General features: G+C 44.7%; 1 long non-coding RNA gene across 2 annotated transcripts in view; it reads left to right on the forward strand.

Annotated features, from left to right (window-relative positions):
- Positions 1-5,499: 5,499 nt before the first annotated feature.
- The window catches only part of LOC140134215 (uncharacterized), a 32,952-nt gene continuing 12,151 nt past the window's right edge, over positions 5,500-26,300 (forward strand). For both annotated transcript variants that reach the window (XR_011856129.1, XR_011856130.1), the window contains exons 1-2: positions 5,500-5,574; positions 25,760-25,882. This is a non-coding gene — a long non-coding RNA (uncharacterized lncRNA). The remainder of the gene's footprint in view (positions 5,575-25,759; positions 25,883-26,300) is intronic.

The following is a 26,300-nucleotide window of genomic DNA, read 5'->3' on the forward strand; positions in this document are numbered from 1 at the left end:
AACACTGACACAGTCTAGGTCAACACAATGAAAGGGTTCATAAAGCTTTGAAGGGCATGATAAGATATCATGTCAATCACCAGAGACTTCCTGGAAATACAAGATGGCCTAAAGGTCTTAACAATGGGACACATTGGATACAGAATTTCGTGGCCAACTCTGTAAAACTCCTGGTAGTTTTGTGTATAATTGCTTCTCATAGTTTGATCCATGTATATTCCAGATTATCCTTTGTGTTCTTACACATACGGAACATATATGTGATGTCTACTTAATAAGAGGCTCTGAGTCAGAAGTCCATGCTATGAATAAGAAAGAATGTCCTCCCAGGATGAATTGTTTTTGATGTGATTTCATAGGATTGATGCTTTTAACAGTGGGTGCCAGATTGAAATAAACTGAATGTGGCATTGCACACATTTCACAGTAGTATATCTGAAAAAGACCTGTGATGTTAATTGGCGAGTCAAGTCGACCTTTTCTATAATAATACTGCACATTGTACTTTAATATTATCTGAAAGCTGAACTTTACATTCTGTTACAACTACTGTTTGGCTTTGTCAGGAAGGATGTCATTAAGTTTTAAAGAAGTATAGATAGGAGTATTTCATATCTGCTGCTAAAGCAAAGAAACTGAAGCAAACATTGAGCTAAATATTATTGTACTATTTATGAAGTCTATTCCTTACACAATACAGTACTAGTATTTCTGGAAGCTAAAAGATGTACCCCTTAAACGACTCTTCATTTTTAAATATTACAAGTGCAAACTTACATAAGTTTCATTGTTATATTAAGTAGCTCTAGTAATGAAGTCTAAATAAAAAGATATTTATTTTGCAGAAAGATGCTTTCTGCTAATGCTTTCAAATAATAAAATGGAAAAGGGTGGGGGGCATATAGATACAGCCCCCTATACTATAAGGGAATCTGATTTCTTTTTCTAAATTTAGAGCATCTGTATGACATTTATTCTCAACATAACTATAGCTGTTGTAAAGTACTTAGGGGTGTGTTAGAGAACATTAGTGAACAATCAGCATCATGGAAACTATAAAACACACCAGACAGCTCAGGGATAAATTTTTGGCAAACTTTGTACATGTAGCACTGTTCAATCCTCCACCGGTAAATGGAAGGAGTAAGGCACAACTGCTTACCCAGACAGCCAGGACAATGGGGGTCATTTACTAAGGTCCCGAATTCCGTTTTTAAAGCGGGTTACCTGAATATTTCTGATTTGCACCGATTTTCCCTGAATTGCCCCGGGTTTTTGGCGCACACAATCGGATTGTGGCGCATCGGCGCCAGCCTGCACGCATGGAAATCGCGACACGATGGAAATACTTTGATAATATGGACCTCAGGAGAACCAGAGAAGGTAAGTATAAGTTTATTTCTTTGTTCAGCCTCCCAGGCCACCTATATTTTAAGATACTCGGACAACCCATTTAAGGAAACATACTACACCTGTCCACAGGCATTGACAGACTTGAAATTGTTGAGGCCCCAAACAAAGTTAAAGGGAATCTGTCAACAGAAATTGACCTAATAAACCTAATCAAGCAGCCGAACACCTTCTGGAACGGTCATTCTTTCATGACCAAGTGTGATGGCATCATCCAGATAATCAAGTGAGATATAAAATGCATAGACCTGAAATCAGGCCCCCTTTTCTCAGGGTACCCCTGCAGCTGTAGTTATCAGGAGATTCTGATCATGACTTCTGTGCCAATCGCTCCGCTCTCAGGGTTTTATACAATTAATTTGCAACTCATTTCATTGTAGATTTTTTGGATGATGCCACCAAGCTGGGCCAGTAACAAGTAACAGGATCTGGAAGGTGTTCAGCTGTTCGACAACATACTAGTAGTGTTTTTAGGTCAATTTTGGCTAGCTCCCCTTTAAAACTTGGAGTCCCTTTTTGGACAACTCTACATGAAATGACAGAAGGACATGAAAAACAAAAAAAATGCATTTTGATTTGATGGGATTCAGCTCAGCATCCTGTTCCTCCCTGGTTTACCAAACAGATTCATCCTGTCCCTCTGTGTAGGAAAACCTCAATCTAGATGGCCCCATGCAAAGGCAGGGTTTGTATTATTAGTAAAACTACCCCTATACATAGGTTATGTGTGATATTGTAACTGTAAGCTGTAATTGTAATTGTAATTAAGCTGTAATTCCAAAAAAAAAAACTATGGACATAGATATACATGAAATCCTGTTCCTTTAACAAGAGCCAGGTTTTTCATAGCATTTAAACATCAATTAAATATTTTTTCACTTATCAGACTGTACCAGAAATTGGTAAACCGAAATAACTCCTTAATAATAATGATTCACATTCATTACCAAACAACTATTTATGTAGAAGATAAAACTTTTCAAAGATGACAAAGTCAAGGTAAAAGTTACAAGAACTGCCCAAACAATACAATTAACAAGACACAGGTCAAAAGGAAGCTGGTTTGGTAATTAGTTTTTAATTATTTGAGCTAAACTTGTTGTTTTTCGACACACGGTCATTGTAGTAATGATATTGACTCTTCACCCCAATTAGCAATAATTGTTTTGCTGTAAATGGAATGGATGCTATTTTTGTTTGTAGCATTGGTTAAAACCCTAAGAAAAATTGGTTACATTCAGGAAAGACACGACAAATGACAAAGAGTAATACAACAGTTAATACATGGCAAAATTGACTTTGTATTTTGGAATTAGCTCTATTATGGTCGGTGTAAATATCCTTGCTCTGAGCTAATTTCTTTTTTTAAATTTATTTTTCTGCACAGGGGGCCCAAATATATTATTATGACAGTGTCAGGTTTTTTTTGTCTATCTTTGCACTAAAAGAAATGACCCATGATTATTAAATTGTTTGCGCCAGTTTTGTGTCGCGTTTGCTGCACTGATCCAACAAGACAGAAAAAATGTGCACCTAAAGGGGCATGTTAGTGCTTAGTCGTAGTTTGTGCCACATTTATTATTGACTTGTGCCACAATTCTGCAGCATGAACAAAGTGCACAAAAAAATGGTGCACACTTCCAGAGCAGTGCACGGGCACCAGATTCATGAAGACCATGCGCCAGTTTTGATTAATCTGGTACACCCTGCACACTCCACTGGCAAACTGCACATAGTTTTTATGAATGTACTTTTAATTGGTTTTAACCCCTTCCTGACATTTGATGTAATAGTACTGCAGTACTGCAATAGTACTGCATCGCGGGAGGTGCTCCTGAACGGAGCCGGTGCCAGAAGCTGCGGGTGTCAGCTATATATTATAGCCGACACCTGCCTCTAACACCGGCGATCGGAGATTTCTCGGTCGCGCTGACCGCGGTGTGCAAGGGGCATTTAAGAAGAATCAGACCCCCCGGGGCGCTTACTGGGGGGTCCGCTGCTCCGATCGCAGCCGCGGGACTGCCGGTGCCTGGGGCTGCGCGATCCTCCTCTGTGTGCCGTGTCGCTGCCTTCTAGCAGGACCCGGCTGTAACACACTGAGCATGTGCAGTGAATCACTTGTTCAAGCTAACCTTTAAAAGTTAATAAAAAAATGTTAAAAACATTGAATAAAAACATTTTTTAATAAAAGGAATTAATTAAAGGAAACCTACCACCACAAATCTACCTATAAAGGTAGATCGGGTGGTAGGTGAATCAATGGGACGTGAGGATAGCCCTTTTAAGGGCTAATCCTCGCGTCCCCGCACTTTTTTGTAAACATTTATTACCCTAATATGTTAATTTTGTTATGCGGCTACTTGGGCGTGGAGTAGCCGCATCTGAGGTTACACGAGGCGGCTACTCCACGCCCCGGTAGCCACTTTACCCCTCCTACTCACCATGTTCGGCGCGCAGCTGCTCGTAGCTGCGCGCCCTCGTCCGACGATCCTGCCGTCTGCGAATGCGCAGAACAGCAGGCCCGCGCCTGCGTGGTCACTGCTCCGAAGCCGGGGCTGCACAGGCGCGGGCCTGCTGTTCTGCGCATGCGCAGACGGCAGGATCGTCGGACGAGGGCGCGCAGCTACGAGCAGCTGCGCGCCAAACATGGTGAGTAGGAGGGGTAAAGTGGCTACCGGGGCGTGGAGTAGCCGCCTCGTGTAACCTCAGATGCGGCTACTCCACGCCCAAGTAGCCGCATAACAAAATTAACATATTAGGGTAATAAAAGTTTACAAAAAAGTGCGGGGACGTGAGGATTAGCCCTTAAAAGGGCTATCCTCACGTCCCATTGATTCACCTACCACCCAATCTACCTTTATAGGTAGATTTGTGGTGGTAGGTGCCCTTTAAATAAAGTTAAAGTCCCCTAAACACAAATATTCCCTATACACATGCAATAAAGTGAAAAAAACACAAAATAGCCAAAAAACCCCACATATTTGGTATCGCCGCGTGCGTAACAAACCGTACAATAACTCAGAAATATTATTGGACCAGCTCGGTGAACGCCGTAAAAACAAAACCCAAAAAACACGCCAAAAATGTACATTTTTCATAAAATCTCTACACAAAAATGTTCTAAAAAGTGATCAAAAAAAGTTATGTGCGCAAAAATGGTACCAATGAAAAGAACAACTCAACACGTAAAAAATAAGCCATAAACTAGCTTTGTCAACCAAAAATATTAAAGTTACGTCTCCAAAAAGATGGCAATGCAAAAACAAATGAGATTTCCTCTATATTAGTTTTTATCCAGTAAAATTGTAAAAATAAATGAAAAACTTTATAAATGAGGTATCACCGTAATCGTAGTGACCTATAGAATGAAGATAATATAGTATTTTTAGTGAACGATGTACGACCCCCAAAAAATATGAAAAGAAAGGAAACCAAAATTGATCATTTTCTTTTCACCCATACATTCAAGAGTTAATAAAATCTCATCAATAAGCTAATGACCCACTAAAATGAAGTATTTGTAAAGTGCATCTCATGTTGCAGAAAATAAGCCCTTATATGTCCAAATTGCCCAAAAAATAAAGATTGTATAGCCAATAAAATGTGACAATGCATAATCTGCTCTGAATGGCGCAGCTCACCCCTCAATGCCCTGGCGTGTGCCCATAAAGCAGGTTACCACAGGCTCGGACTGGCCTGCCGGGTCGGTGGGCCCTTATCATAAGTCACCATCTCTTATCTGTGTCTGTAAGCAGGCACATTCAGCTGAGGCTAGAGGAGGGGGGCAGCAGGGGGGACTATGACGTCCTGCAGGAGGGAGAGACAGGTTCTCTGCTCTTCCCACAGCAGCGCTGGGGCAGTGAGTAAGACATTTCCTCCTCACTGCACTGAGCACCTCAGCCCCTGCGTCACTGCAGGATAACATGGCCCCTGATTCACTGGAGGAGCAGACAGAGAGCTGTCACTAATTAGAGGCCAGAGGACGTGGGCCCCCTAGTTGTCACAGTGGGCCCCCTTCCTTCTGGTCATGACAGACATCAGGGGCCAACAATCAGCTAGTAGCTGCTGCTGAGTGTCCTCCCTCTGGCACAGCACAGGCTGCACTCATGTGCAGGAGCTCAGGATGGATGAGGAGCTGCTGATGGCTTCCAGCACAAGAAAAAGGTACAAAATAAAAGTGCATCACATGTACACACACACAGTGCACCTCATTACATCCCTGCAATGTGTACATACATAGATAATAACAGTGGACTCAAGAACTACAACTCCCAGCTGTTGAATGAGATGCTGAAAGTTGTAGTACTTTGATTGACTGTATTCAGTATTGCTGTAGAATAAGGAGTGATGTCACACGTAACGCGCTGATTGTGTTTAGAAATGGAATCAAAGCGCACGGGGGCAGGATACGCTTCTATGCAAACGCATGCGATCGGTAAGTGTCTTGTATTGTCCAAATGCAAGGGCTGAAGGAATCAATGCGTTACATGTGAACGCAGCCTCAGTATTACCAGCATACCCCGCGTTACATGTGACCGCAGCCTCAGTATTACCAGCATACCCTGCGTTACGTGTGACCGCAGCCTCAGTATTACCAGCATACCCCGCGTTACATGTGACCGCAGCCTCAGTATTACCAGCATTCCCCGTGTTACGTGTGACTGCAGCCTCAGTATTACCAGCATACCCCGCGTTACGTGAGATCGCAGCCTCAGTATTACCAGTATACCCCGCGTTACGTGTGATCGCAGCCTCAGTATTCCCAGCATACCCTGCGTTACGTGTGATCGCAGCCTCAGTATTACCAGCATACCCTGCGTTACGTGTGACTGCAGCCTCAGTATTACCAGCATACCCTGCGTTACAGGTGACCACAGCCTCAGTATTACCAGCATACCCGGCGTTACGTGAGATCGCAGCCTCAGTATTACCAGCATACCCTTCGTTACGTGTGACTGCAGCCTCAGTATTACCAGCATACCCCGCGTTACGTGTGACCGCAGCCTCAGTTTTACCAGTATACCCCGCGTTACGTGTTACCGCAGCCTCTGTATTACCAGCATACCCTGCGTTATGTTTGACCGCAGCCTCAGTATTACCAGCATACCCCGCGTTACATGTGAGCGCAGACTCGGTATTACCAGCATACCCCGCGTTACGTGTGACCGCAGACTCTGTATTACCAGCATACCCTGCGTTATGTGTGACCGCAGCCTCAGTATTACCAGCATACCCCGCGTTACGCATGACCGCAGACTCAGTATTACCAGCATACCCCGCGCTACGTGTGACCGCAGCCTCAGTATTACCAGCATACCCCGCGTTACGTGTGACCGCAGCCTCAGTATTACCAGCATACCCCACGTTACGTGTGACCCCAGCATCAGTATTACCAGCATACCCCGCGTTACGTGAGATCGCAGCCTCAGTATTACCAGCATACCCTTCGTTACGTGTGACTGCAGCCTCAGTATTACCAGCATACCCCGCGTTAGGTGTGACCGCAGATTCGGTATTACCAGCATACCCCGCGCTACGTGTGACCGCAGCCTCAGTATTACCAGCATACCCCGCGTTACGTGTGACCGCAGCCTCAGTATTACCAGCATACCCCACGTTACGTGTGACCCCAGCATCAGTATTACCAGCATACCCCGCGTTACGTGAGATCGCAGCCTCAGTATTACCAGCATACCCTTCGTTACGTGTGACTGCAGCCTCAGTATTACCAGCATACCCCGCGTTAGGTGTGACCGCAGATTCGGTATAACCAGCATACCCCGCGTTACGTGTGACCGCAGACTCGGTATTACCAGCATACCCTGCGTTATGTGTGACCGCAGCCTCAGTATTACCAGCATACCCCGCGTTACGCGTGACCGCAGACTCGGTATTACCTGCATACTCCGCGTTACATGTGACCGCAGCCTCAGTATTACCAGCATACCTTGCGTTATGTGTGACCGCAGCCTCAGTATTACCAGCATACCCCGCGTTATGTGTGACCGCAGCCTCAGTTTTACCAGCATACCCCGCGTTACGTGTGACCGCAGCCTCAGTTTTACCAGCATACCCCGGGTTACGTGTGACCGCAGCCTCTGTATTACCAGCATACCCTGCGTTATGTTTGACCGCAGCCTCAGTATTACCAGCATACCCCGCGTTACGTGTGACCGCAGACTCGGTATTACCAGCATACCCCGCGTTACGTGTGACCGCAGACTCTGTATTACCAGCATACCCTGCGTTATGTGTGACCGCAGCCTCAGTATTACCAGCATACCCCGCGTTACGCATGACCGCAGACTCAGTCTTACCAGCATACCCTGCGTTACGTGTGACCGTAGCCTCAGTATTACCAGCATGCCCCGCGTTACGCGTGACCGCAGACTCGGTATTACCTGCATACCCCGCGTTACATGTGACTGCAGCCTCAGTATTAACAGCATACCTTGCGTTATGTGTGACCGCAGCCTCAGTATTACCAGCATACCCCGCGTTACGTGTGACCGCAGCCTCAGTATTACCAGCATACCCCACGTTACGTGTGACCCCAGCGTCAGTATTACCAGCATACCACGCGTTACGTGAGATCGCAGCCTCAGTATTACCAGCATACCCTTCGTTACGTGAGATCGCAGCCTCAGTATTACCAGCATACCCCACGTTACGTGAGATCGCAGCCTCAGTATTACCAGCATAGCCCACGTTACGTGTGACCCCAGCATCAGTAATACCAGCATACCCCGCGTTACGTGAGATCGCAGTCTCAGTATTACCAGCATACCCTTCGTTACGTGTGACTGCAGCCTCAGTATTACCAGCATACCCCGCGTTAGGTGTGACCGCAGACTCTGTATTACCAGCATACCCCGCGTTACGTGTGACCCCAGCGTCAGTATTACCAGCATACCCCGCGTTACGTGAGATCGCAGCCTCAGTATTACCAGCATACCCTTCGTTACGTGTGACTGCAGCCTCAGTATTACCAGCATACCCCGCGTTAGGTGTGACCGCAGACTCGGTATTACCAGCATACCCCGCGTTACGTGTGACCGCAGACTCTGTATTACCAGCATACCCTGCGTTATGTGTGACCGCAGCCTCAGTATTACCAGCATACCCCGCGTTATGCATGACCGCAGACTCGGTATTACCAGCATACCCCGCGTTACGTGTGACCGCAGCCTCAGTATTACCAGCATACCCCGCGTTACGCGTGACCGCAGACTCGGTATTACCTGCATACCCCGCATTACATGTGACCGCAGCCTCAGTATTACCAGCATACCTTGCGTTATGTGTGACCGCAGCCTCAGTATTACCAGCATACCCCGCGTTACGTGTGACCGCAGACTCGGTATTACCAGCATACTTTGCGTTATGTGTGCCGCAGCCTCAGTTTTACCAGCATACCCCGCGTTACGTGTGACCGCAGCCTCAGTATTACCAGCATACCCCACGTTACGTGTGACCCCAGCGTCGGTTTTACCAGCATACCTTGCATTACGTGTGACCGCAGCCTCAGTTTTACCAACAACCCCCCCCACCCGTCATGATGTCCAAATTGCAGATTCATCACCATTTCAATGCACAAACATTTGAATAAAAAGTGATGAAAAGCTTCTACACTTCACAAACTGATATCACTGAAAACGTCAGCTTCTCCAGCTCCGTACATTAAAGTTTAAAAAAGTAAGAGGTGTGTGAAACCGAGCCTGTAATAAAAATAATGCAACTTTTTTTGTCATTTATACCACACTTGGAATTTTTCTCCAGCTTCCTAGTGCACTGCATGGAATAGTAACCCTTAAAGGGTTAAAGGCCAGACCATTTTCATCTTAGATTTTCCATTTTTACTTCTGTGTCTTTAAAAATCCATAACTGTGTTATTTCCATGTACAGAGCTGTATGAGGCTTGTTTTCTGCATAACAAATTGTACTTCCTAGTGATGGTATTTAATATTCTATGCCATGTACTGGAAAGCGGGAAAAAATCCCAATGGGGTAAAATTTGGGGGAGAATTTGCGATTATAAAAGCAACTATGCCACCTCCATGAAGTGTGGGCGTGAAGGGTCGGGCATGGGGTGTGCCTGAATTATTTTGAAAAACCTACAAACTTTTGTTTGTTGTTTTTACACAAAACTACATCAGGATGGACCTGGTATGATTTTGCCAGCAGATACATCAAGAGGCCTCAGAGTGCTGTCACATGTTAGGGTTTTGATTCCGATCTGTAACCAATTGCATATTTGTTTGTATAGAAACATGTGATCGGCAATCAGCGCCGTTGTCTTGTATTGTGCAAATGCAAGACACCGAGTGCGGATTGTCGATCGCATGTGTTTTCATACAAACGAATACTGAATGTAATTGGTCACGGCCCAACCTACTGCATTTTGAATGAGTTACAAAACACAATTAAAATGCTAACATGTGACAACATGAGACCCTAAGTCTCTCCAGGTATCCAGCAGGACATGGGGGCATGGTCGATGAATACCCCCCTAAATGGATTGCTGATACCAATCACAGGTATTAACCTACAAAATGCCACTGTGAGCATTAAAAGGTCATCTACCACCAGGATGAAGGACTGTAGGCAAATAAGCCTGAGGGGCTCCAGGCTCCATTAACAACTGTGGAGGAGCCTGGAACCCCTCAGGCTCATTTGCATACAGGCTTTCATCCTGGTCGCCACATATTGCGATGCAGCTATATTGCTGCAATTGGTAGGAACGAGAAGCCCGTATGGTTTGCAAATACAGTAAAAAAAGGTCAGTCGGACCCCTCGTTTTTGCAATCTGCACTGAGACCCCGCTGATCAGTAAGTTATACCCTAACTTATAGCCTGTGAACCTTCTTCATATACAGGCAGTCCCTGGGTTATTTACCAGATAGGTTCCTTAGGTTTGTACTTAAGTTGACTTTGTATGTAAGTAGGAATTGTATATTTAATAATTGTAGATCCAGACAAAAAAATTTTTTGTCCCAGTGACTGTTTTGCTGTAATGAAACCGAAGATTACCAATAATGCTTCATTACAGACACCTTACAGATGATCATTACAGTCTGGCACTAAAGTAACATCCACAGAGGTCACCAGAGGTCACAGTGGGCAGAGGGGTATGTCTGTAACTTGGGGTTGTCTGTAAGTCGGGTGTCCTTTAGTACCTGAAACCTGTTAAGGGCATACATGTACCATGTGCAGTCCTTAAAGGACATCTATCACCAGGATGAAGGATTGTAAACCAAGCACACTTACATGCTGGTGTGCGCCCCCCTCTGGCAGGATCTGCTCTTCTTTTAGCTTCTTATTCCCTGGTTTATAAAAAAGGGCTCAGGCTTCCTTGGAGTTAATGGAACCTGGAGCCCCTCAGACTAATTTGCATAATTTTCAAAAAGCCCTTTTTTATTAAAAACAAGGGCATAACCACCTTAAAGAAGAGAAGATCCTGCGAGAGGGGGCACACACCAGTATGTTTGGTTTACAATCATTCATCCTGGTGATAAATGTTAAATACTGATTCCAGGGAGTTAAACAGTCCGGCAGATAACAAGGCCCCATTCAGACGTTGCAGTTCTTGATCTGTTTTATTTCCATTTAAAAACGCAACTGGGAGGGGCTCATTCCAGAACAAAAGTGTTTCAGTAGAAAGACATACCGGTATGTGTTCTGACAAAGCCCCTGCCTTTTGCAGTTTTCAATGCAGTTAAAACTCATCAAAAAACAAAGTGTGCATGGGGCCTGAGGCCTGTTTTCTGCAGGATTGTTGTACACATCGTCATTCACTTCTATGGGCTCCTGCACATGGCTGTGAATATGTCTGAGCTGCAAATGACAGAGCAGGTCCTAACCATGTTTGCGGTTCAGGCTATTACTATGTACTTACATCCCGATGACAAGCAACCCTCAAACATCATTCCATGGGACCCTTGTTTGCATCCCAAGAACTGCACAAGTGTAGTGTGCAGGAAGCCTGGGGCTGCGTTCACACATTATGTTTTTTTTGTTGCAAAAATTTAAAGTTTGTCTGCTGAATGGCAAAAAGACCGGCATTCAAAACGGAACAGGAACAGATCGTCTTTCCTAAGCTTTGAAAACGCAACAAAAAACGGAATGTGTGAACATGGTCACAGGCTGCATTCACACCTTGCATTTGCAGCACGTTCAGAAATGCAATGAAAATATACATGGGGGTGGCTCGCACGTATCAATGAAGCAGCTGGTGGGCCCCCAGAATTAATTTCACTGGTGGGCCCTTGGCACCCCAGTCCGACCCTGGGTTACCACCACATATGGGGTATTGTTATACGCGGGAGGGATTGGGTATCAAATTTTGTGGAGCGTTTTGGTATTTTATCCACTGAGAATTTGTAAATTTTTTGAATAACACATTAATTTAGCCAAAAAAATTTTACTTTCAAAATTGCATCCGATTTTGTTTTAACCCCTGTAAAACAATTAAAGGGTTAACAAACGTCATAAAAGTTGTTTCACGTACGTTGAGGGGTGTAGTTTCTATAATGGGGCAATTTATGGTGTTTTACTTTTATTTAGTCCTCTCAAAGTGATTTGAAACCTGAGCAGGTCCCTCAATAGCAGGATTTTGCGTTTTTTATGAAAATGTGACGAATCGCACCTAACGTTCAAAGGCCCATAACATCCTACAAAAATAAGAGTAGCATAAAAAACCATGTTCGCATAAATTATACATTTAGTGAATGTTAGTTACCGTATATACTCGAGTATAAGCCGACCCGAGTATAAGCCGAGGCCCCTACTTTTACCACAAAATACTGGGAAAACCTATTGACTCGAGTATAAGCCGAGGGTGGGAAATGCATTGGTCACAGCCTCCCAGTATATAGCCAGCCAGCCCCTGCCCCAGTGTAAATAGCCATCCAGGCTCTGACCCAGTGTATATAGCCAGCCAGCCCCTGCCCCAGTGTATATAGCCTGCCAGACCCTGCCCCAGTGTATATAGCCTGCCAGACCCTGCCCCAGTGTATATAGCCTGCCGCCGTTGCCGGACAGATCGCACAGAAGATATACAGGGGTCACCGGAAAGGTGAGTTTAGATATATTTATTTTTTTGACTCGAGTATAAGCCGAGTTTGGGTTTTTCAGCACATTTTTTGTGCTGAAAAACTAGGCTTATACTCGAGTATATAAGGTAATACGTTTTATTGCGGTTATGACTATGTATGGAAAAAGTAGAACATTTTGAAGTTCGAAAATCAAAAAATTTTCCAAATTTTCACCAAATATCTGATTTTCTCATAAATAAATGCAAAACATACTACCAAAATGTTTTTAACAAACGTCATAAAAGTTGTTTCACGTACGTTGAGGGGTGTAGTTTCTATAATGGGGCAATTTATGGTGTTTTACTTTTATTTAGTCCTCTCAAAGTGATTTGAAACCTGAGCAGGTCCCTCAATAGCAGGATTTTGCATTTTTTATGAAAATGTGACGAATCGCACCTAACGTTCAAAGGCCCATAACATCCTACAAAAATAAGAGTAGCATAAAAAACCATGTTCGCATAAATTATACATTTAGTGAATGTTAGTTACCGTATATACTCGAGTATAAGCCGACCCGAGTATAAGCCGAGGCCCCTAATTTTACCACAAAATACTGAGAAAACCTATTGACTCGAGTATAAGCCGAGGGTGGGAAATGCATTGGTCACAGCCTCCCAGTATATAGCCAGCCAGCCCCTGCCCCAGTGTAAATAGCCATCCAGGCTCTGACCCAGTGTATATAGCCAGCCAGCCCCTGCCCCAGTGTATATAGCCTGCCAGACCCTGCCCCAGTGTATATAGCCTGCCAGACCCTGCCCCAGTGTATATAGCCTGCCGCCGTTGCCGGACAGATCGCACAGAAGATATACAGGGGTCACCGGAAAGGTGAGTTTAGATATATTTATTTTTTTTGACTCGAGTATAAGCCGAGTTTGGGTTTTTCAGCACATTTTTTGTGCTGAAAAACTAGGCTTATACTCGAGTATATAAGGTAATACGTTTTATTGCGGTTATGACTATGTATGGAAAAAGTAGAACATTTTGAAGTTCGAAAATCAAAAATTTTTCCAAATTTTCACCAAATATCTGATTTTCTCATAAATAAATGCAAAACATACTACCAAAATTTTTGAACAAACCTGAAGTACAAAGTGTCACGAGAAAACAATTTTAAAATCACTTGGATATGTTAAAGCGTTCCAAAGTTATAACCACTTGTAGTGACACAGGGCAGATTTGAAAAAATGGGCCGTGTCAGGAAGGTGAAAAGTGGCTTCAGCGTTAAGGGGTTAAATGTTGAACTTATGTATATATTCAATTTGTGAATTCAATAAATATTTACCTATATTCTTTTGAGTAAGCTTTTACATGTTTTTTTAGTATTGAATTGCTGTCTTTTAACATGTGTTAGCTCATTACCATGTTTATATGTAGGATATAGACTAGGCGATTGGCATATTTTCCTTTTTTTGCCTACATACACATACTTTCTCACTCTCTCTCTCTCTCCATACAATAAAAAATGTCATCATAAGTCAATCACAACATCCCACATGTAAACCACTATATATAAGTAAGGCATAAGGTCCAGTAACCACTATACCCATCACACTATCCAGCACCCCAACACACGTTTCGCACCCTAATTCTTTAGATGGGTTGGATCAGTGTGTAATATGACCTTTTATGTCACAAACACAGCTGCATGTGATTAATCACCTTACTTCCACATTGTGTGCTGCTCCGGGGAGTGGGCAAAAGGATTATCCTCGTCCTCTCTCTGGTTGCCAGCAAACAAGGTGGAATGGTCCTTTTCACTGGATTCACAATGGCCATTGCAGTCATATATCTTCTCTCTGTTTGTTTTGGCTTGCTTTTGCCTATCTTTTTTCCATCTGCTACTTTGGTAATTTATCTCTAGTTTATTGTGTCTCAAAATGTTGGTGCTTTTTTGTGGGGAAAGCAAACCTTTGACATTCCACCTTTGCTTGCTATGGTTTTTGCGTGTTCCCTGGGCCAGATTATTACTCACGCTAGGGCCGATAGGTGGTGGGTCCCCATCCTCCGCAATTGTGAACCCGAACTCTCCCCAGGGCACTGCACAGTTAGTGACTGCATAGTATCTTCAAGGTAATGCAACTAGTATATAACAGTAGCAAAATAACAATGCATATGTATTGTACTTCAACAATAAATGCTTCAACAATAAAACAAACACCTTTTAACAGCTCCTAACATATGACAATGTGGTTCTATGGACTTAATCGACCCCTGGGCTGTGAGAATTCTCTTTTTTCTAGGTAAGTGGCGCATCTGGAGCTCCCGGCCTTAATATCTGAAGATGCCTATGATTTATGGACTTAAAAGTAGTATGGTCAGATTATTTTATGTATTCTAATTAGTGAGATGCGCCTCAGCTGTATGCATGTATGCTCCCAGTGAAACAATTGTTGTTGCGGTGCACAATTCGCCCCTACGGAGCTACTCACGGAACAAGACCGGTCCACAAAGTCTCAATGATAAAGAAGACTTTTGAGAGAAAATAATTAATTTTCCTTCTAGCCGGAGCTCCAGAGTTCCTCTTATCCTTCTCCTACAGTGTTAGATATCCATTCAATGAAATCCAGCATTAGCAATGACAGATCCTTCTGACCAGCACCACCGCGTTTGTTCCCCTTTCGTCTCTTAATTGATTCTTGTCAGATGATATTGCTGCAAGGAACATACACGCAGATGGTGTAGTGTGTTTCAACAGGTTATGAATTTATTAAAAAATATACGCACAAACATAAGTAAAATTGCGCATCAGAATTAATAGCGGGACGCTAGCTCAACCAAGCTGCCCGGCCCAGGGTTTCGCCTCCAGAGCTTCTTCCGGGGCGTTAGTCTTGTAATGTAACTCTAATGTAACTTTTAGAATCACAAGATGTTTTATATGCTCTGTAAAAAGTCTTTTTCAGATTTTTAGATCTTCTTGGCCTTAGGATTTTTTAATGATCAATAAGTTACAAGGCTGTTCTATTGATCTTTTCAAAACTCAACCATACAATCTTTATTTTTTTTTTGTTTCAAAAAGGTCAATACGATTTTATGCCCTTTTAGATCACCTGCTTCTGTCTTTATTTATTTTATCTGTCTGTATTATTTCAAGTTCAAAAAACTTCAACTGCAGCAGTATTCAAAAATAACATATATTATATGCACATATTAAAAACATCCCATTTCAAAGAGATATACATAAAACCAAAATCATGGACAGTGTAAAAATGTCTGGGAGGGAGGCATTACACCTATTATAGGCTCTGGTATCATAATATATTACAATGTAAACCAATATTAAAGGGGATGGGTCACATGTAAGCCTTAATGTAAGACACCGAAAAGAACACAAATCCCCTCAAACCACCCCAGGATGAGGATCATTCTAGAAAATATGCACCAGATGCTTTGCTCCACCACAACAGTAACCATCTGTCCAACACCCTGATGTATGCTTCGCACCCTCGAATAAAATTTTGAGATCTAGATAAGGTCAGGTCAAGACACACATCCTCATCTTCTAACATTGAGAACAGTACTGGGCATTTTTGTCAGGATTTGAATCGGCGTCCTGTGGCCTCTCTTGTTGGTTCTCTACCACTGTGCTAGGTAGCCTGATTGTTTTTACCTGTCTTTTTGTTGCTGGTGTTTCTGCATTACTTGCTGGTGTTCTTTAGTCTCAGCTGGGGTAATTTGTATATCTTATCAGGAATTGTCAGGCTCCATTTTATGTTGGTTCTGTCATTCAGTATTTGCTAGGTATTGTTGTATCTGCATCTTATCCCTGGCTCTGTTCTGTAGGAATAGCTATTTCTCAGGCTCAATGATGTAAACTGTTATCGTAACTTGGATTTCTCACCTTACAGTCAGTATAAAATGGAGTTGGATGGTATTCTCCTGAGAGCATTTGGAATCCAATGTTATTTCAAAATCAGTCCTTGATGGTCTGACTGCTAATAATCCAAGAGTGCCCACCCTATATCTATTACCTAAAGCCCACAAGGTCACTGTGAATGCTCCCGGACACCTGATTTTGTCGGGAAATTGTAGCTTATGTGAACCTAGTGCACGATTCCCTGTTATCTCAGGTATTCCACAGAATCATCTGGATTCTACTAATTTGGGAGATAAAGATTAATTGGTGAAATGTGACATTGAGTCCCTTTATGCCTGAATTAATCATGAGCATGGCTTATGTGCAGCCCAATACTTCCTAAGTTCAACAAATTTGGATGGGGATCTGATTGAGCTCATTTTGATGTTGTTGGACTTTATTTTACATCACAATTTTTTCTTGTTTAAGTATTTAGGCGTTCCGCCCTCATATGCCAACCACTTTTTGCAATAGGCACCTCGCCCTGCCAGATGATGAAAATGGTGTGGTCCTCATTTGGATGCTTTTTATTAATGATATCCTTTTCATCTGGAAGGGCGAGGTGGCCGGTCTTCAACTTTTTATTGGTTCTTCAAACATCGATCAGATGAATATTAGGGTTACATCTACATTTGTATTTTCATTGAACCATTAGTGAGCTGGGTTAGTTACTTTTAAATATAAGACAGAATAGGGCCACTCGGCCGTTTAAACCCTTGGCCCTATTCTGTCTTACATCTACATTTGATCCCCTTTCAATAGACTTTTTGTATTTAAAAATCTTTAAGGGTGCAGATGGATCTATAAACACCAAGATTCATCAAAAACAGACTCCGGTGAATGCACTGTTAAGTACACCCTTCTAGCATATCTAGGAAAAATCTTTGAAGAAGGTGGTCTTAAATCATGGTTGAGTATTAGGGAAGAATTCGGACTAAGAAATAATGATGTATTTAGATATTTTCAGTTGAGACATGCATTAAGTAGTAAGGAGGTGGATACTCTCCAAATGAGGAATCTGGCTAATGAGTTTTTGAAGAATTGTGAAAGATCTGGGAAAAAGGGGAGATTGGCATTTATTTATGAAAAATTGTTGAAAAGAAATTTGTAGACCTGTTTTTGGGTACATTGTTCAAGTGGGAGAAGGAACTAGGGCCAATAGGGATTGATAAGTGGTAATGTATTGTTAGGAATGTAGCAGAGGTGTTTTTTAATCTACTGCAATACTTTATTGTCAGTGGGTTATATTATACCCCCTATAGATTATCTAAGATAAAGATAAAGGTATAAAGAACATAATTCAAAATGTAATAAATGTGGTAAGGAAAAGGCAGATGTCTTGCATTTATTTTGGAGTTATATATATATATATATATATATTGTGGGAGATTTGGCCCAGTAGAGACCGTGGTAGCGGGGTGCTGTGATGCAGTTCAAGACAGTGACACCAAAGTACAGTCCAAAACAGGTCTCGCCTGCGTTTATTGTAGCAGCAAAATAAAATAGCCTTTACATTCAGGCATTAAACAAACAAAATCCTACCCGTCAGGGTGCTAACTATACAGGTGTTCACTAACTCACCACTATACAAAATCACTTGGCTGCTCCAGGCACAGAGGTCAGGGCTGTGTGCTCTCCAGCCTCCTTCCAGAGAGAGACAACACTTCCAGCTCTGCTGAGCGGTTTAAAAAAAAGACTGATTGGGCTGCTCCCATCACCTGTGTCCAAGGTGCTGGACACCCAACCTCAGCACTAAGGCCTTGCATAATAGAAAAACCTAGGGGAAACATACCGCCCATCCACAGTTAACCCCTTCAGTGTCTCACATACCCTCCCCCTCTGTTTGACCCTGTGGGGGCGAACACTTTTGGCCATCAGACAGTGGGTACGAGACAGGGCATCGGCATTCCCATGCAGCTTTCCCGCTCGATGTTCTACCGTGAATTTGAAATTCTGCAACATTAGGAACCACCTTGTGACCCTGGCGTTCCTCTCTTTGGCCTGACTCATCCAGGTGAGGGGAGAGTGATCGGTCACTAGAGTAAACTGTCGCCCTATCAAGTAATACCTCAGGGATTCCAGAGCCCATTTGATCGCCAAGCACTCCCTCTCAACTATACTGTAGTTCTTCTCAGGAGGTGTGAGCTTGCGGCTCAGGAATGTCACGGGATGTTCCTCACCCTCCACTCCTTGGGACAGGACAGCCCCTAAGCCCACGTCAGAAGCGTCAGTCTGCACAATAAAGGTCTTGGTGAAGTCAGGGGTGATCAGTACCGGTCCCTCGCACAAAACCGTCTTAAGTCGCTGAAACGCCCCCTCAGCCTCTTCACTCCACTTTACCATCACCGCCCTGCTACCTTTGGTCAGGTCAGTCAGGGGTGCCGCTATGGTAGCAAAATCGGGGATAAATCGGCGATAATAGCCCACTATGCCTAGGAAAGCCCTCACTTGCTTCTTGCTCATAGGTCGTGGCCACTGCTGGATCGCCTCCACTTTATTTACTTGGGGTTTGATGACACCTCGCCCAATACGGTACCCCAGGTAACGGGCCTCTTCCAGACCCAGAGCACATTTTTGGGGGTTCGCTGTCAACCCTGCAGCCCTCAGGGAGTCTACCACTGCTTGCACCTTGGCCAGGTGACTCTCCCAATCGTTACTATAAACTATGATGTCATCCAGATAGGCCGAGGCATATCTCCGGTGAGGTTTTAGCACGAGATCCATTAACCTCTGGAATGTGGCGGGAGCCCCATGTAGCCCAAAGGGGAGTACCACGTACTGAAAAAGCCCATCAGGGGTAACAAAAGCGGTCTTCTCTTTGGCCCTGTCAGTAAGGGGTACCTGCCAATACCCTTTCGTCAGGTCAAGGGTGGAGAAGAACCTAGCCTGTCCAAGTCGTTCTATCAACTCGTCAACCCTGGGCATGGGATAAGAATCAAATTTGGACACCTCGTTCAACTTCCTAAAGTCATTGCAGAACCGTAGGGAACCATCAGGTTTGGGAATCAACACAATAGGACTCGCCCAGTCACTTTTAGACTCCTCGATAACCCCCAGGTCTAACATCTGCCTGACTTCTTCGGATATGGCTTTCCGGCGCGCTTCCGGGACCCGGTAGGGTTTTTGGTGTACCCGGATGTGGGGTTCGGTTACGATGTCATGCTTGATGACTGAAGTACGTCCCGGTAACTTAGAGAACACATCCACATTTCGGAGCACAAACTCCTTCGCTTCCTGAATCTGGGCCCTGGAGAGGGACTCCGGGATCTGTACTTCAGGCACCTTGGCATCGGGTACACCTACCTCCGGTGTCACCTTCTTGGGGACAGACGCTTTTTCTACTCCCACAGCTATCAGGGACTCTCTTTCCCTCCATGGCTTTAGGAGGTTCACGTGGTATATCTGTTCGGGTTTCCTCCTCCCCGGCTGAGATACCTTGTAGTTAACCTCCCCCACTTTCTCCATGACCTCATATGGTCCTTGCCATTTTGCCAAGAACTTGCTCTCAACGGTGGGCACCAGAACTAGCACTCTGTCGCCTGGGTTAAAGGTCCTGAGTCTGGCTGACCTATTGTAGACCCTAGACTGGGCCTCTTGTGCCCTTGTCATGTGCTCCTTTACAAGGGGCATTACCGCCGCTATGCGGTCCTGCATAAGGGAGACGTGTTCTATCACACTACGGTGGGGGGTCCTCTCCTGTTCCCAGGTCTCCTTGGCTATATCCAAAAGCCCACGTGGGGAACGGCCATATAACAGCTCAAAGGGTGAGAAACCCGTGGAGGACTGGGGAACTTCACGTATGGCAAACATCAAATAGGGTAACAAACAATCCCAGTCCTTCCCATCCTTGCTGACCACCCTCCTTAGCATCCCCTTCAAGGTCTTGTTAAACCTCTCGACTAGGCCATCTGTCTGAGGATGATACACAGAGGTGCGGAACTGTTTAACCTGCAGTAACTTACACATCTCCTTCATTACCCTAGACATGAATGGGGTACCCTGGTCAGTCAAGATTTCCTTGGGGAGGCCTGTGCGTTAGAATACCTGGAACAGCTCCCTAGCAATATTTTTGGAGGAGGTGTTCCTTAATGGAATCGCCTCGGGATACCGCGTAGCGTAGTCCAGGATAACCAGGATGTATTGGTGCCCTCTTGAGAATTTGACTAAGGGGCCAACCATATCCATTGCAATCCGTTCAAATGGCACCTCTATGATTGGTAGCGGGACCAAAGGACTCCTGAAGTGGGACACCGGGGCAGTAAGTTGACACTCAGGGCAGGAGCTACAATACCGGTTTACCTCCTCCCATACCCCGGGCCAGAAAAATCTCTGCAGGATCCTCTCCCGGGTCTTCTCAGCACCTAAGTGCCCTCCCAGCACATGTTTGTGTGCCAACTCTAGCACCAGCCTACGGTGAGATTGGGGTACTACAAGTTGCTCAACCTCCTCACCCCGTATCTGGTCGACCCTGTATAACAGCTCCCCAACAATCACCATTCGGGGGTATATTTTGTCAGCCCCTGGTATTTGGAGTACCCCATTTATCACCTTAACATTCTCCCGTGCTTTAAACAAGGTAGGGTCCTGTAGCTGTGCAGCCCCAAAATTCTCACGGGAAAACTCAAGGTCCGGCATGTCGGCCACCTCCTCGTGGCCCTCGACCTCACCAGCTAGGACCTCTAGGGGAGAGAATTCATCACATGGGGTCACCCCTACTGCTGGTGTGGGTACATCGGCCTCAAAGGGTTCAGGGGCCAAGGCCGGACATACCTGACGTCCATTATCTGCAACAGCACCTGAGGTGGGTCTTCGTCTCCAGAGGTCCCAAAACACCGGTAAGTCTCTGCCGATAATAGCCTCATGAAACAGGGTCCCCACCACCCCCACTTCATGGGTAATAGTACCACAAGGTTTATGTAGGTTGATGACAGCAGTGGGATATTCGCGAGTGTCCCCATGTATACATAACACTCCCACTTTACGCCCACTGTACAGTCCAGGATCAACCAAAGTTCCCCGCACCAGGGTAACCAGACTCCCTGAGTCTAGCAAGGCTTCCACCGTGTGACCACCGATTGTGACCATACACACTTGGGGTTCTGCATCCGTGACTGACTCGGCCGCCAGAACCGGCCGGGCAAACAGTGACATTCGCCGGGTCTGGTTGCAGTCCATTGGCTCCACTGACAGGGGACAGTTGGCAGCAATATGGCCCATTTCATGGCATCGCCAGCACTGGATACGGCTATGACCTCGGTCACGAGCCTCACTGGGTTTCTGTGTATCCAAGCCCCCCAGTGTACCCACTCCCAACCTGACCTGTTTCCCTTTTTCTGCAGTCCTACCAGATGGTTTATTGGCCTTGTCACTGGCACTGCTTCGTGTGGGAGGGATAAGTAGAAGATCCTCCGTAGCCCGATATCTCTCTACTAGGGACACGAGTTCCTCAGCATTTGTGGGACCGGCCTGTCCAACCCACCGCTGGAGCCGAGAGGGCAGAGAACGGGTGAACTTGTCAAGAACCACTCTCTCGACCATCTGTGCTGGGGTGCAGTCATCGGGTTGTAGCCACTTCCGGACAAGATGGATCAGGTCATGCATTTGGGAGCGTGGGGGTAGTTTTTCAGAGTATGCCCACTGGTGGACCTGGCTGGAACGAACTTGAACGGTGACCCCAAGACGAGCCAGAATCTCCGCCTTTAGCTGGGGGTACTCACGGGCCTCCGTTTCACTCAGGTCGTAGTAGGCCTTCTGCGATTCGCCAGTCAGGAACGGTGCCAGGACATCTGCCCACTGCTCAGCTGGTAACTCCTCTCGCTCAGCTACTCGCTCGAACACAGTGAGATAAGCCTCCACGTCGTCGGTCGCCGTCATCTTCTGTAAAGCCTTCTGCACTGCAGCCCGTGCGGAATGCTGGACAACCGGGTACCCTTGCAGACCAGTATGGGACCCCTCAGTAGTCGTCGCTTGCGGTGCTGCCATAACGCCAGAAAACTTTTCCATCATCAGCTGGAACATGGCTCGGGACTCTGCCTGCTGTTGCTGGAGCATGGCTTGTTGCTGTCGGGACCTCTCCTCCTGCTGCTGGAGCATGGCTTGCTGCTGTCGGGACCTCTCCTCCTGCTGCTGGAGCATGGCTTGCTGCTGTCGGGACCTCTCCTCCTGCTGCTGGAGCATGGCTTGCTGCAGCTGTCGATTAGCCTGGGACTCTTCCTGCTGCTGCTGCCGATTAGCTCTGGCCTCCTCCTGCTGCTGGCGGGATCTCTCCTCCTGTTGCTGGAGCATGGCTTTAATAAAGTCCTCCATCTTGGCTTTATCCTGCAATTTGCCTGCTGCTTTCACCCAGGCCATGCAATGTTGCAGGATGTAGCGAGCCTTTCAGGTGTGTGTCTTTTTGAACTGCCCGCAATCCGAAGCACCATATGTGGGAGATTTGGCCCAGTAGAGACCGTGGTAGCGGGGTGCTGTGATGCAGTTCAAGACAGTGACACCAAAGTACAGTCCAAAACAGGTCTCGCCTGCGTTTATTGTAGCAGCAAAATAAAATAGCCTTTACATTCAGGCATTAAACAAACAAAATCCTACCCGTCAGGGTGCTAACTATACAGGTGTTCACTAACTCACCACTATACAAAATCACTTGGCTGCTCCAGGCACAGAGGTCAGGGCTGTGTGCTCTCCAGCCTCCTTCCAGAGAGAGACAACACTTCCAGCTCTGCTGAGCGGTTTAAAAAAAAGACTGATTGGGCTGCTCCCATCACCTGTGTCCAAGGTGCTGGACACCCAACCTCAGCACTAAGGCCTTGCATAATAGAAAAACCTAGGGGAAACATACCGCCCATCCACAGTTAACCCCTTCAGTGTCTCACAATATATATATATATATATACAATCACCGGCCACTTTACAGGCGGTCCCCTACTTAAGGACACCCGACTTACAGACAACCCATAGTTACAGACGGACCCCTCTGCCCACTGTGACCTCTGGTGAAGCTCTCTGGATGCTTTACTATAGTCCCAGACTGCAATGATCAGCTGTAAGGTGTCTGTAATGAAGCTTTATTGATAATTCTTGGTCCAATTACACCAAAAATTTCGAAACTCCAATTGTCACTGGGGCAAAAGAAAAAAAATTGTCTAGAACTTCCATTATAAAATATACAGTTTCGACTTACATACAAATTCAACTTAAGAACAAACCTCCAGACCCTATCTTGTATGTAACCCGGGGACTGCCTGTATTAGGAACACCATGCTAGTAACGGGTTGGACCCCCTTTTGCCTTCAGAACTGCCTCAATTCCTTCGTGGCATAGATTCAATAAGGTGCTGGAAGCATTCCTCAATATGTCCATATTGACATGATGGCATCACACAGTTGCCGCAGATTTGTCGGCTGCACATCCATGATGCGAATCTCCCGTTCCACCACATCCCAAAGATGCTCTATTGGATTGAGATCTGGTGACTGTGGAGGCCATTTGAGTACAGTGAACTCATTGTCATGTTCAAGAAACCAGTCTGAGATGATTCCAGCTTTATGACATGGCGCATTATCCTGCTGAAAGTAGCCATCAGATGTTGGGTACATTGTGGTCATAAAGGGATGGACATGGTCAGCAACAATACTCAGGTAGGCTGTGGCGTTGCAACGATGCTCAATTGGTACCAAGGGGCCCAAAGAGTGCCAAGAAAATATTCCCCACACCATGACACCACCACCACCAGCCTGAACCATTGATACAAGGCAGGATGGCTCCATGCTTTCATGTTGTTGACGCCAAATTCTGACGCTACCATCCGAATGTCGCAGCAGAAATCAAGACTCATCAGACCAGGCAACGTTTTTCCAATCTTCTACTGTCCAATTTCGATGAGCTTGTGCAAATTGTAGCCTCAGTTTCCTGTTCTTAGCTGAAAGGAGTGGCACCCGGTGTGGTCTTCTGCTGCTGTAGCCCATCTGCCTCAAAGTTCGACGTACTGTGCGTTCAGAGATACTCTTCTGCCTACCTTGGTTGTAACGGGTGGCGATTTGAGTCACTGTTGCCTTTCTATCAGCTTGAACCAGTCTGCCCATTCTCCTCTTACCTCTGGCATCAACAAGGCATTTCCGCCCACAGAACTGCCGCTCACTTGATGTTTTTTCTTTTTCGGACCATTCTCTGTAAACCCTAGAGATGGATGTGCGTGAAAATCCCAGTAGATCAGCAGTTTCTGAAATACTCAGACCAGCCCTTCTGGCAACAACAACCATGCCACGTTCAAAGGCACTCAAATCACCTTTCTTCCCCATACTGATGCTCGGTTTGAACTGCAGGAGATTGTCTTGACCATGCCTACATGCGTAAATGCACTGAGTTGCCGCCATGTGATTGGCTGATTAGAAATTAAGTGTTAATGAGCAGTTGGACAGGTGTACCTAATAAAGTGGCTGGTGAGTGTATATATATATATATATATATATATATATATATATATATAATACTGGAAAGGGATTATCGAACCTATTAATATACTACTCAACACAGAAATTGCCTGGGATTCTGTATTATGTATTTTTGGTAGTTTCAACATGTATAAAAAGGATGGGAGGGTAAATAAGCTTTTGTGTTGGGCACGGAAAGTTATAATGAATAAATGGATACATACTGACCCACCAGCAGTGAGGGATTGGATTCTTTACGCCAGGAAAATGTTGGTTTATGAAAAGATTTACTTGAAGAGATATAATAAACTGAATACATATAATGAATTGTGGGAGGACTGGAAAGGGGAGTGGCAGGAGTAGAGGAGGAAGAGGTTAAGAGAAACACATTTTTTTTCTTTTTCTTGGGGGGGGGGGCTTGCTATATAAAGCACTTTTGGAAGTAGCTTCTTGTTTTGATAAATGTGAAATAGCAACCATATGTGAATGTGACATTGATGATAATAAAAATGCAGTGTTAAACAAAAAAACTTTCAATGAAGATTTATTTAAGAGGAAAAAAAAAAGTACGCCCATCTCACCCACCTAAGGTTATCAAAGCGATACCTACTGGAAAGTAACTGAGAACGAAGATTTGTTTGGATACCTTTGAACAAGAATAACTGTAATTATCCGAATGCCTTTGGGCTAGGGGTAATAAAAACAAAGATATCAATCGTAGCTATATGAGAGCTAAAGAAACTCAGAGACTCCTGGAAATAGCAGTTTATTTAGTACGCACCTATATTGTAGGCTGTTATACATGTAACTCAGGTCAGCCTTCTGCGATTTGGGGGCCCCCATACAAGTAATTTATACTGCCCATCCCCTGCAGACATCATACTTTCCTATCCTACACCATATCACAAACATCTTTGCTTGTTATTTTACTTTACTAAATAAAACAGCATGCTTTCATGTCCTTCATCTTTGGGCAGGGCAGTAACTGAGTCTACAACAGGTGCTCCTGAATCAGATGATATACGTACCGTGGAAGTTTGGAATCCACACGAAGAGTAAAATGCAACTCGTTACATCCTACGGCTACATCCAGATCTACAGTGAGATGTTTATAAATTTCCTTGCTTATTCCTATATTCATCTGTATTATGGAAACTCCAGTGCTGATGAGCCCAGTTGGCCTATTGGAATTTCATCTGGGTTCTGGTATTTTTCACAGTAAGAATAGCATTGTAGGCCATGCAGTTCATGAAATATTCATGAAATGCTCATATAAAATGTTATACCTTATGAATCAATGGTTTATATTAGTCACACAGTATTTTTCGGATGCACCGGAGTATAAGGCGCACCATGAATAAATGCCTGCTAAAAAGTCTAGGTTCATATATAAAGTGCACCGGAGTATAAGGCACACCTGATTATAAGGATGAATGACCATATATATCTATATACTGTGTATATATATATATATATATATATATATATATATATATATATATATATATATATATATAT

This window comes from Engystomops pustulosus, chromosome 5 (genome assembly GCF_040894005.1).
Source record: "Engystomops pustulosus chromosome 5, aEngPut4.maternal, whole genome shotgun sequence".
Taxonomy (NCBI): domain Eukaryota; kingdom Metazoa; phylum Chordata; class Amphibia; order Anura; family Leptodactylidae; genus Engystomops; species Engystomops pustulosus.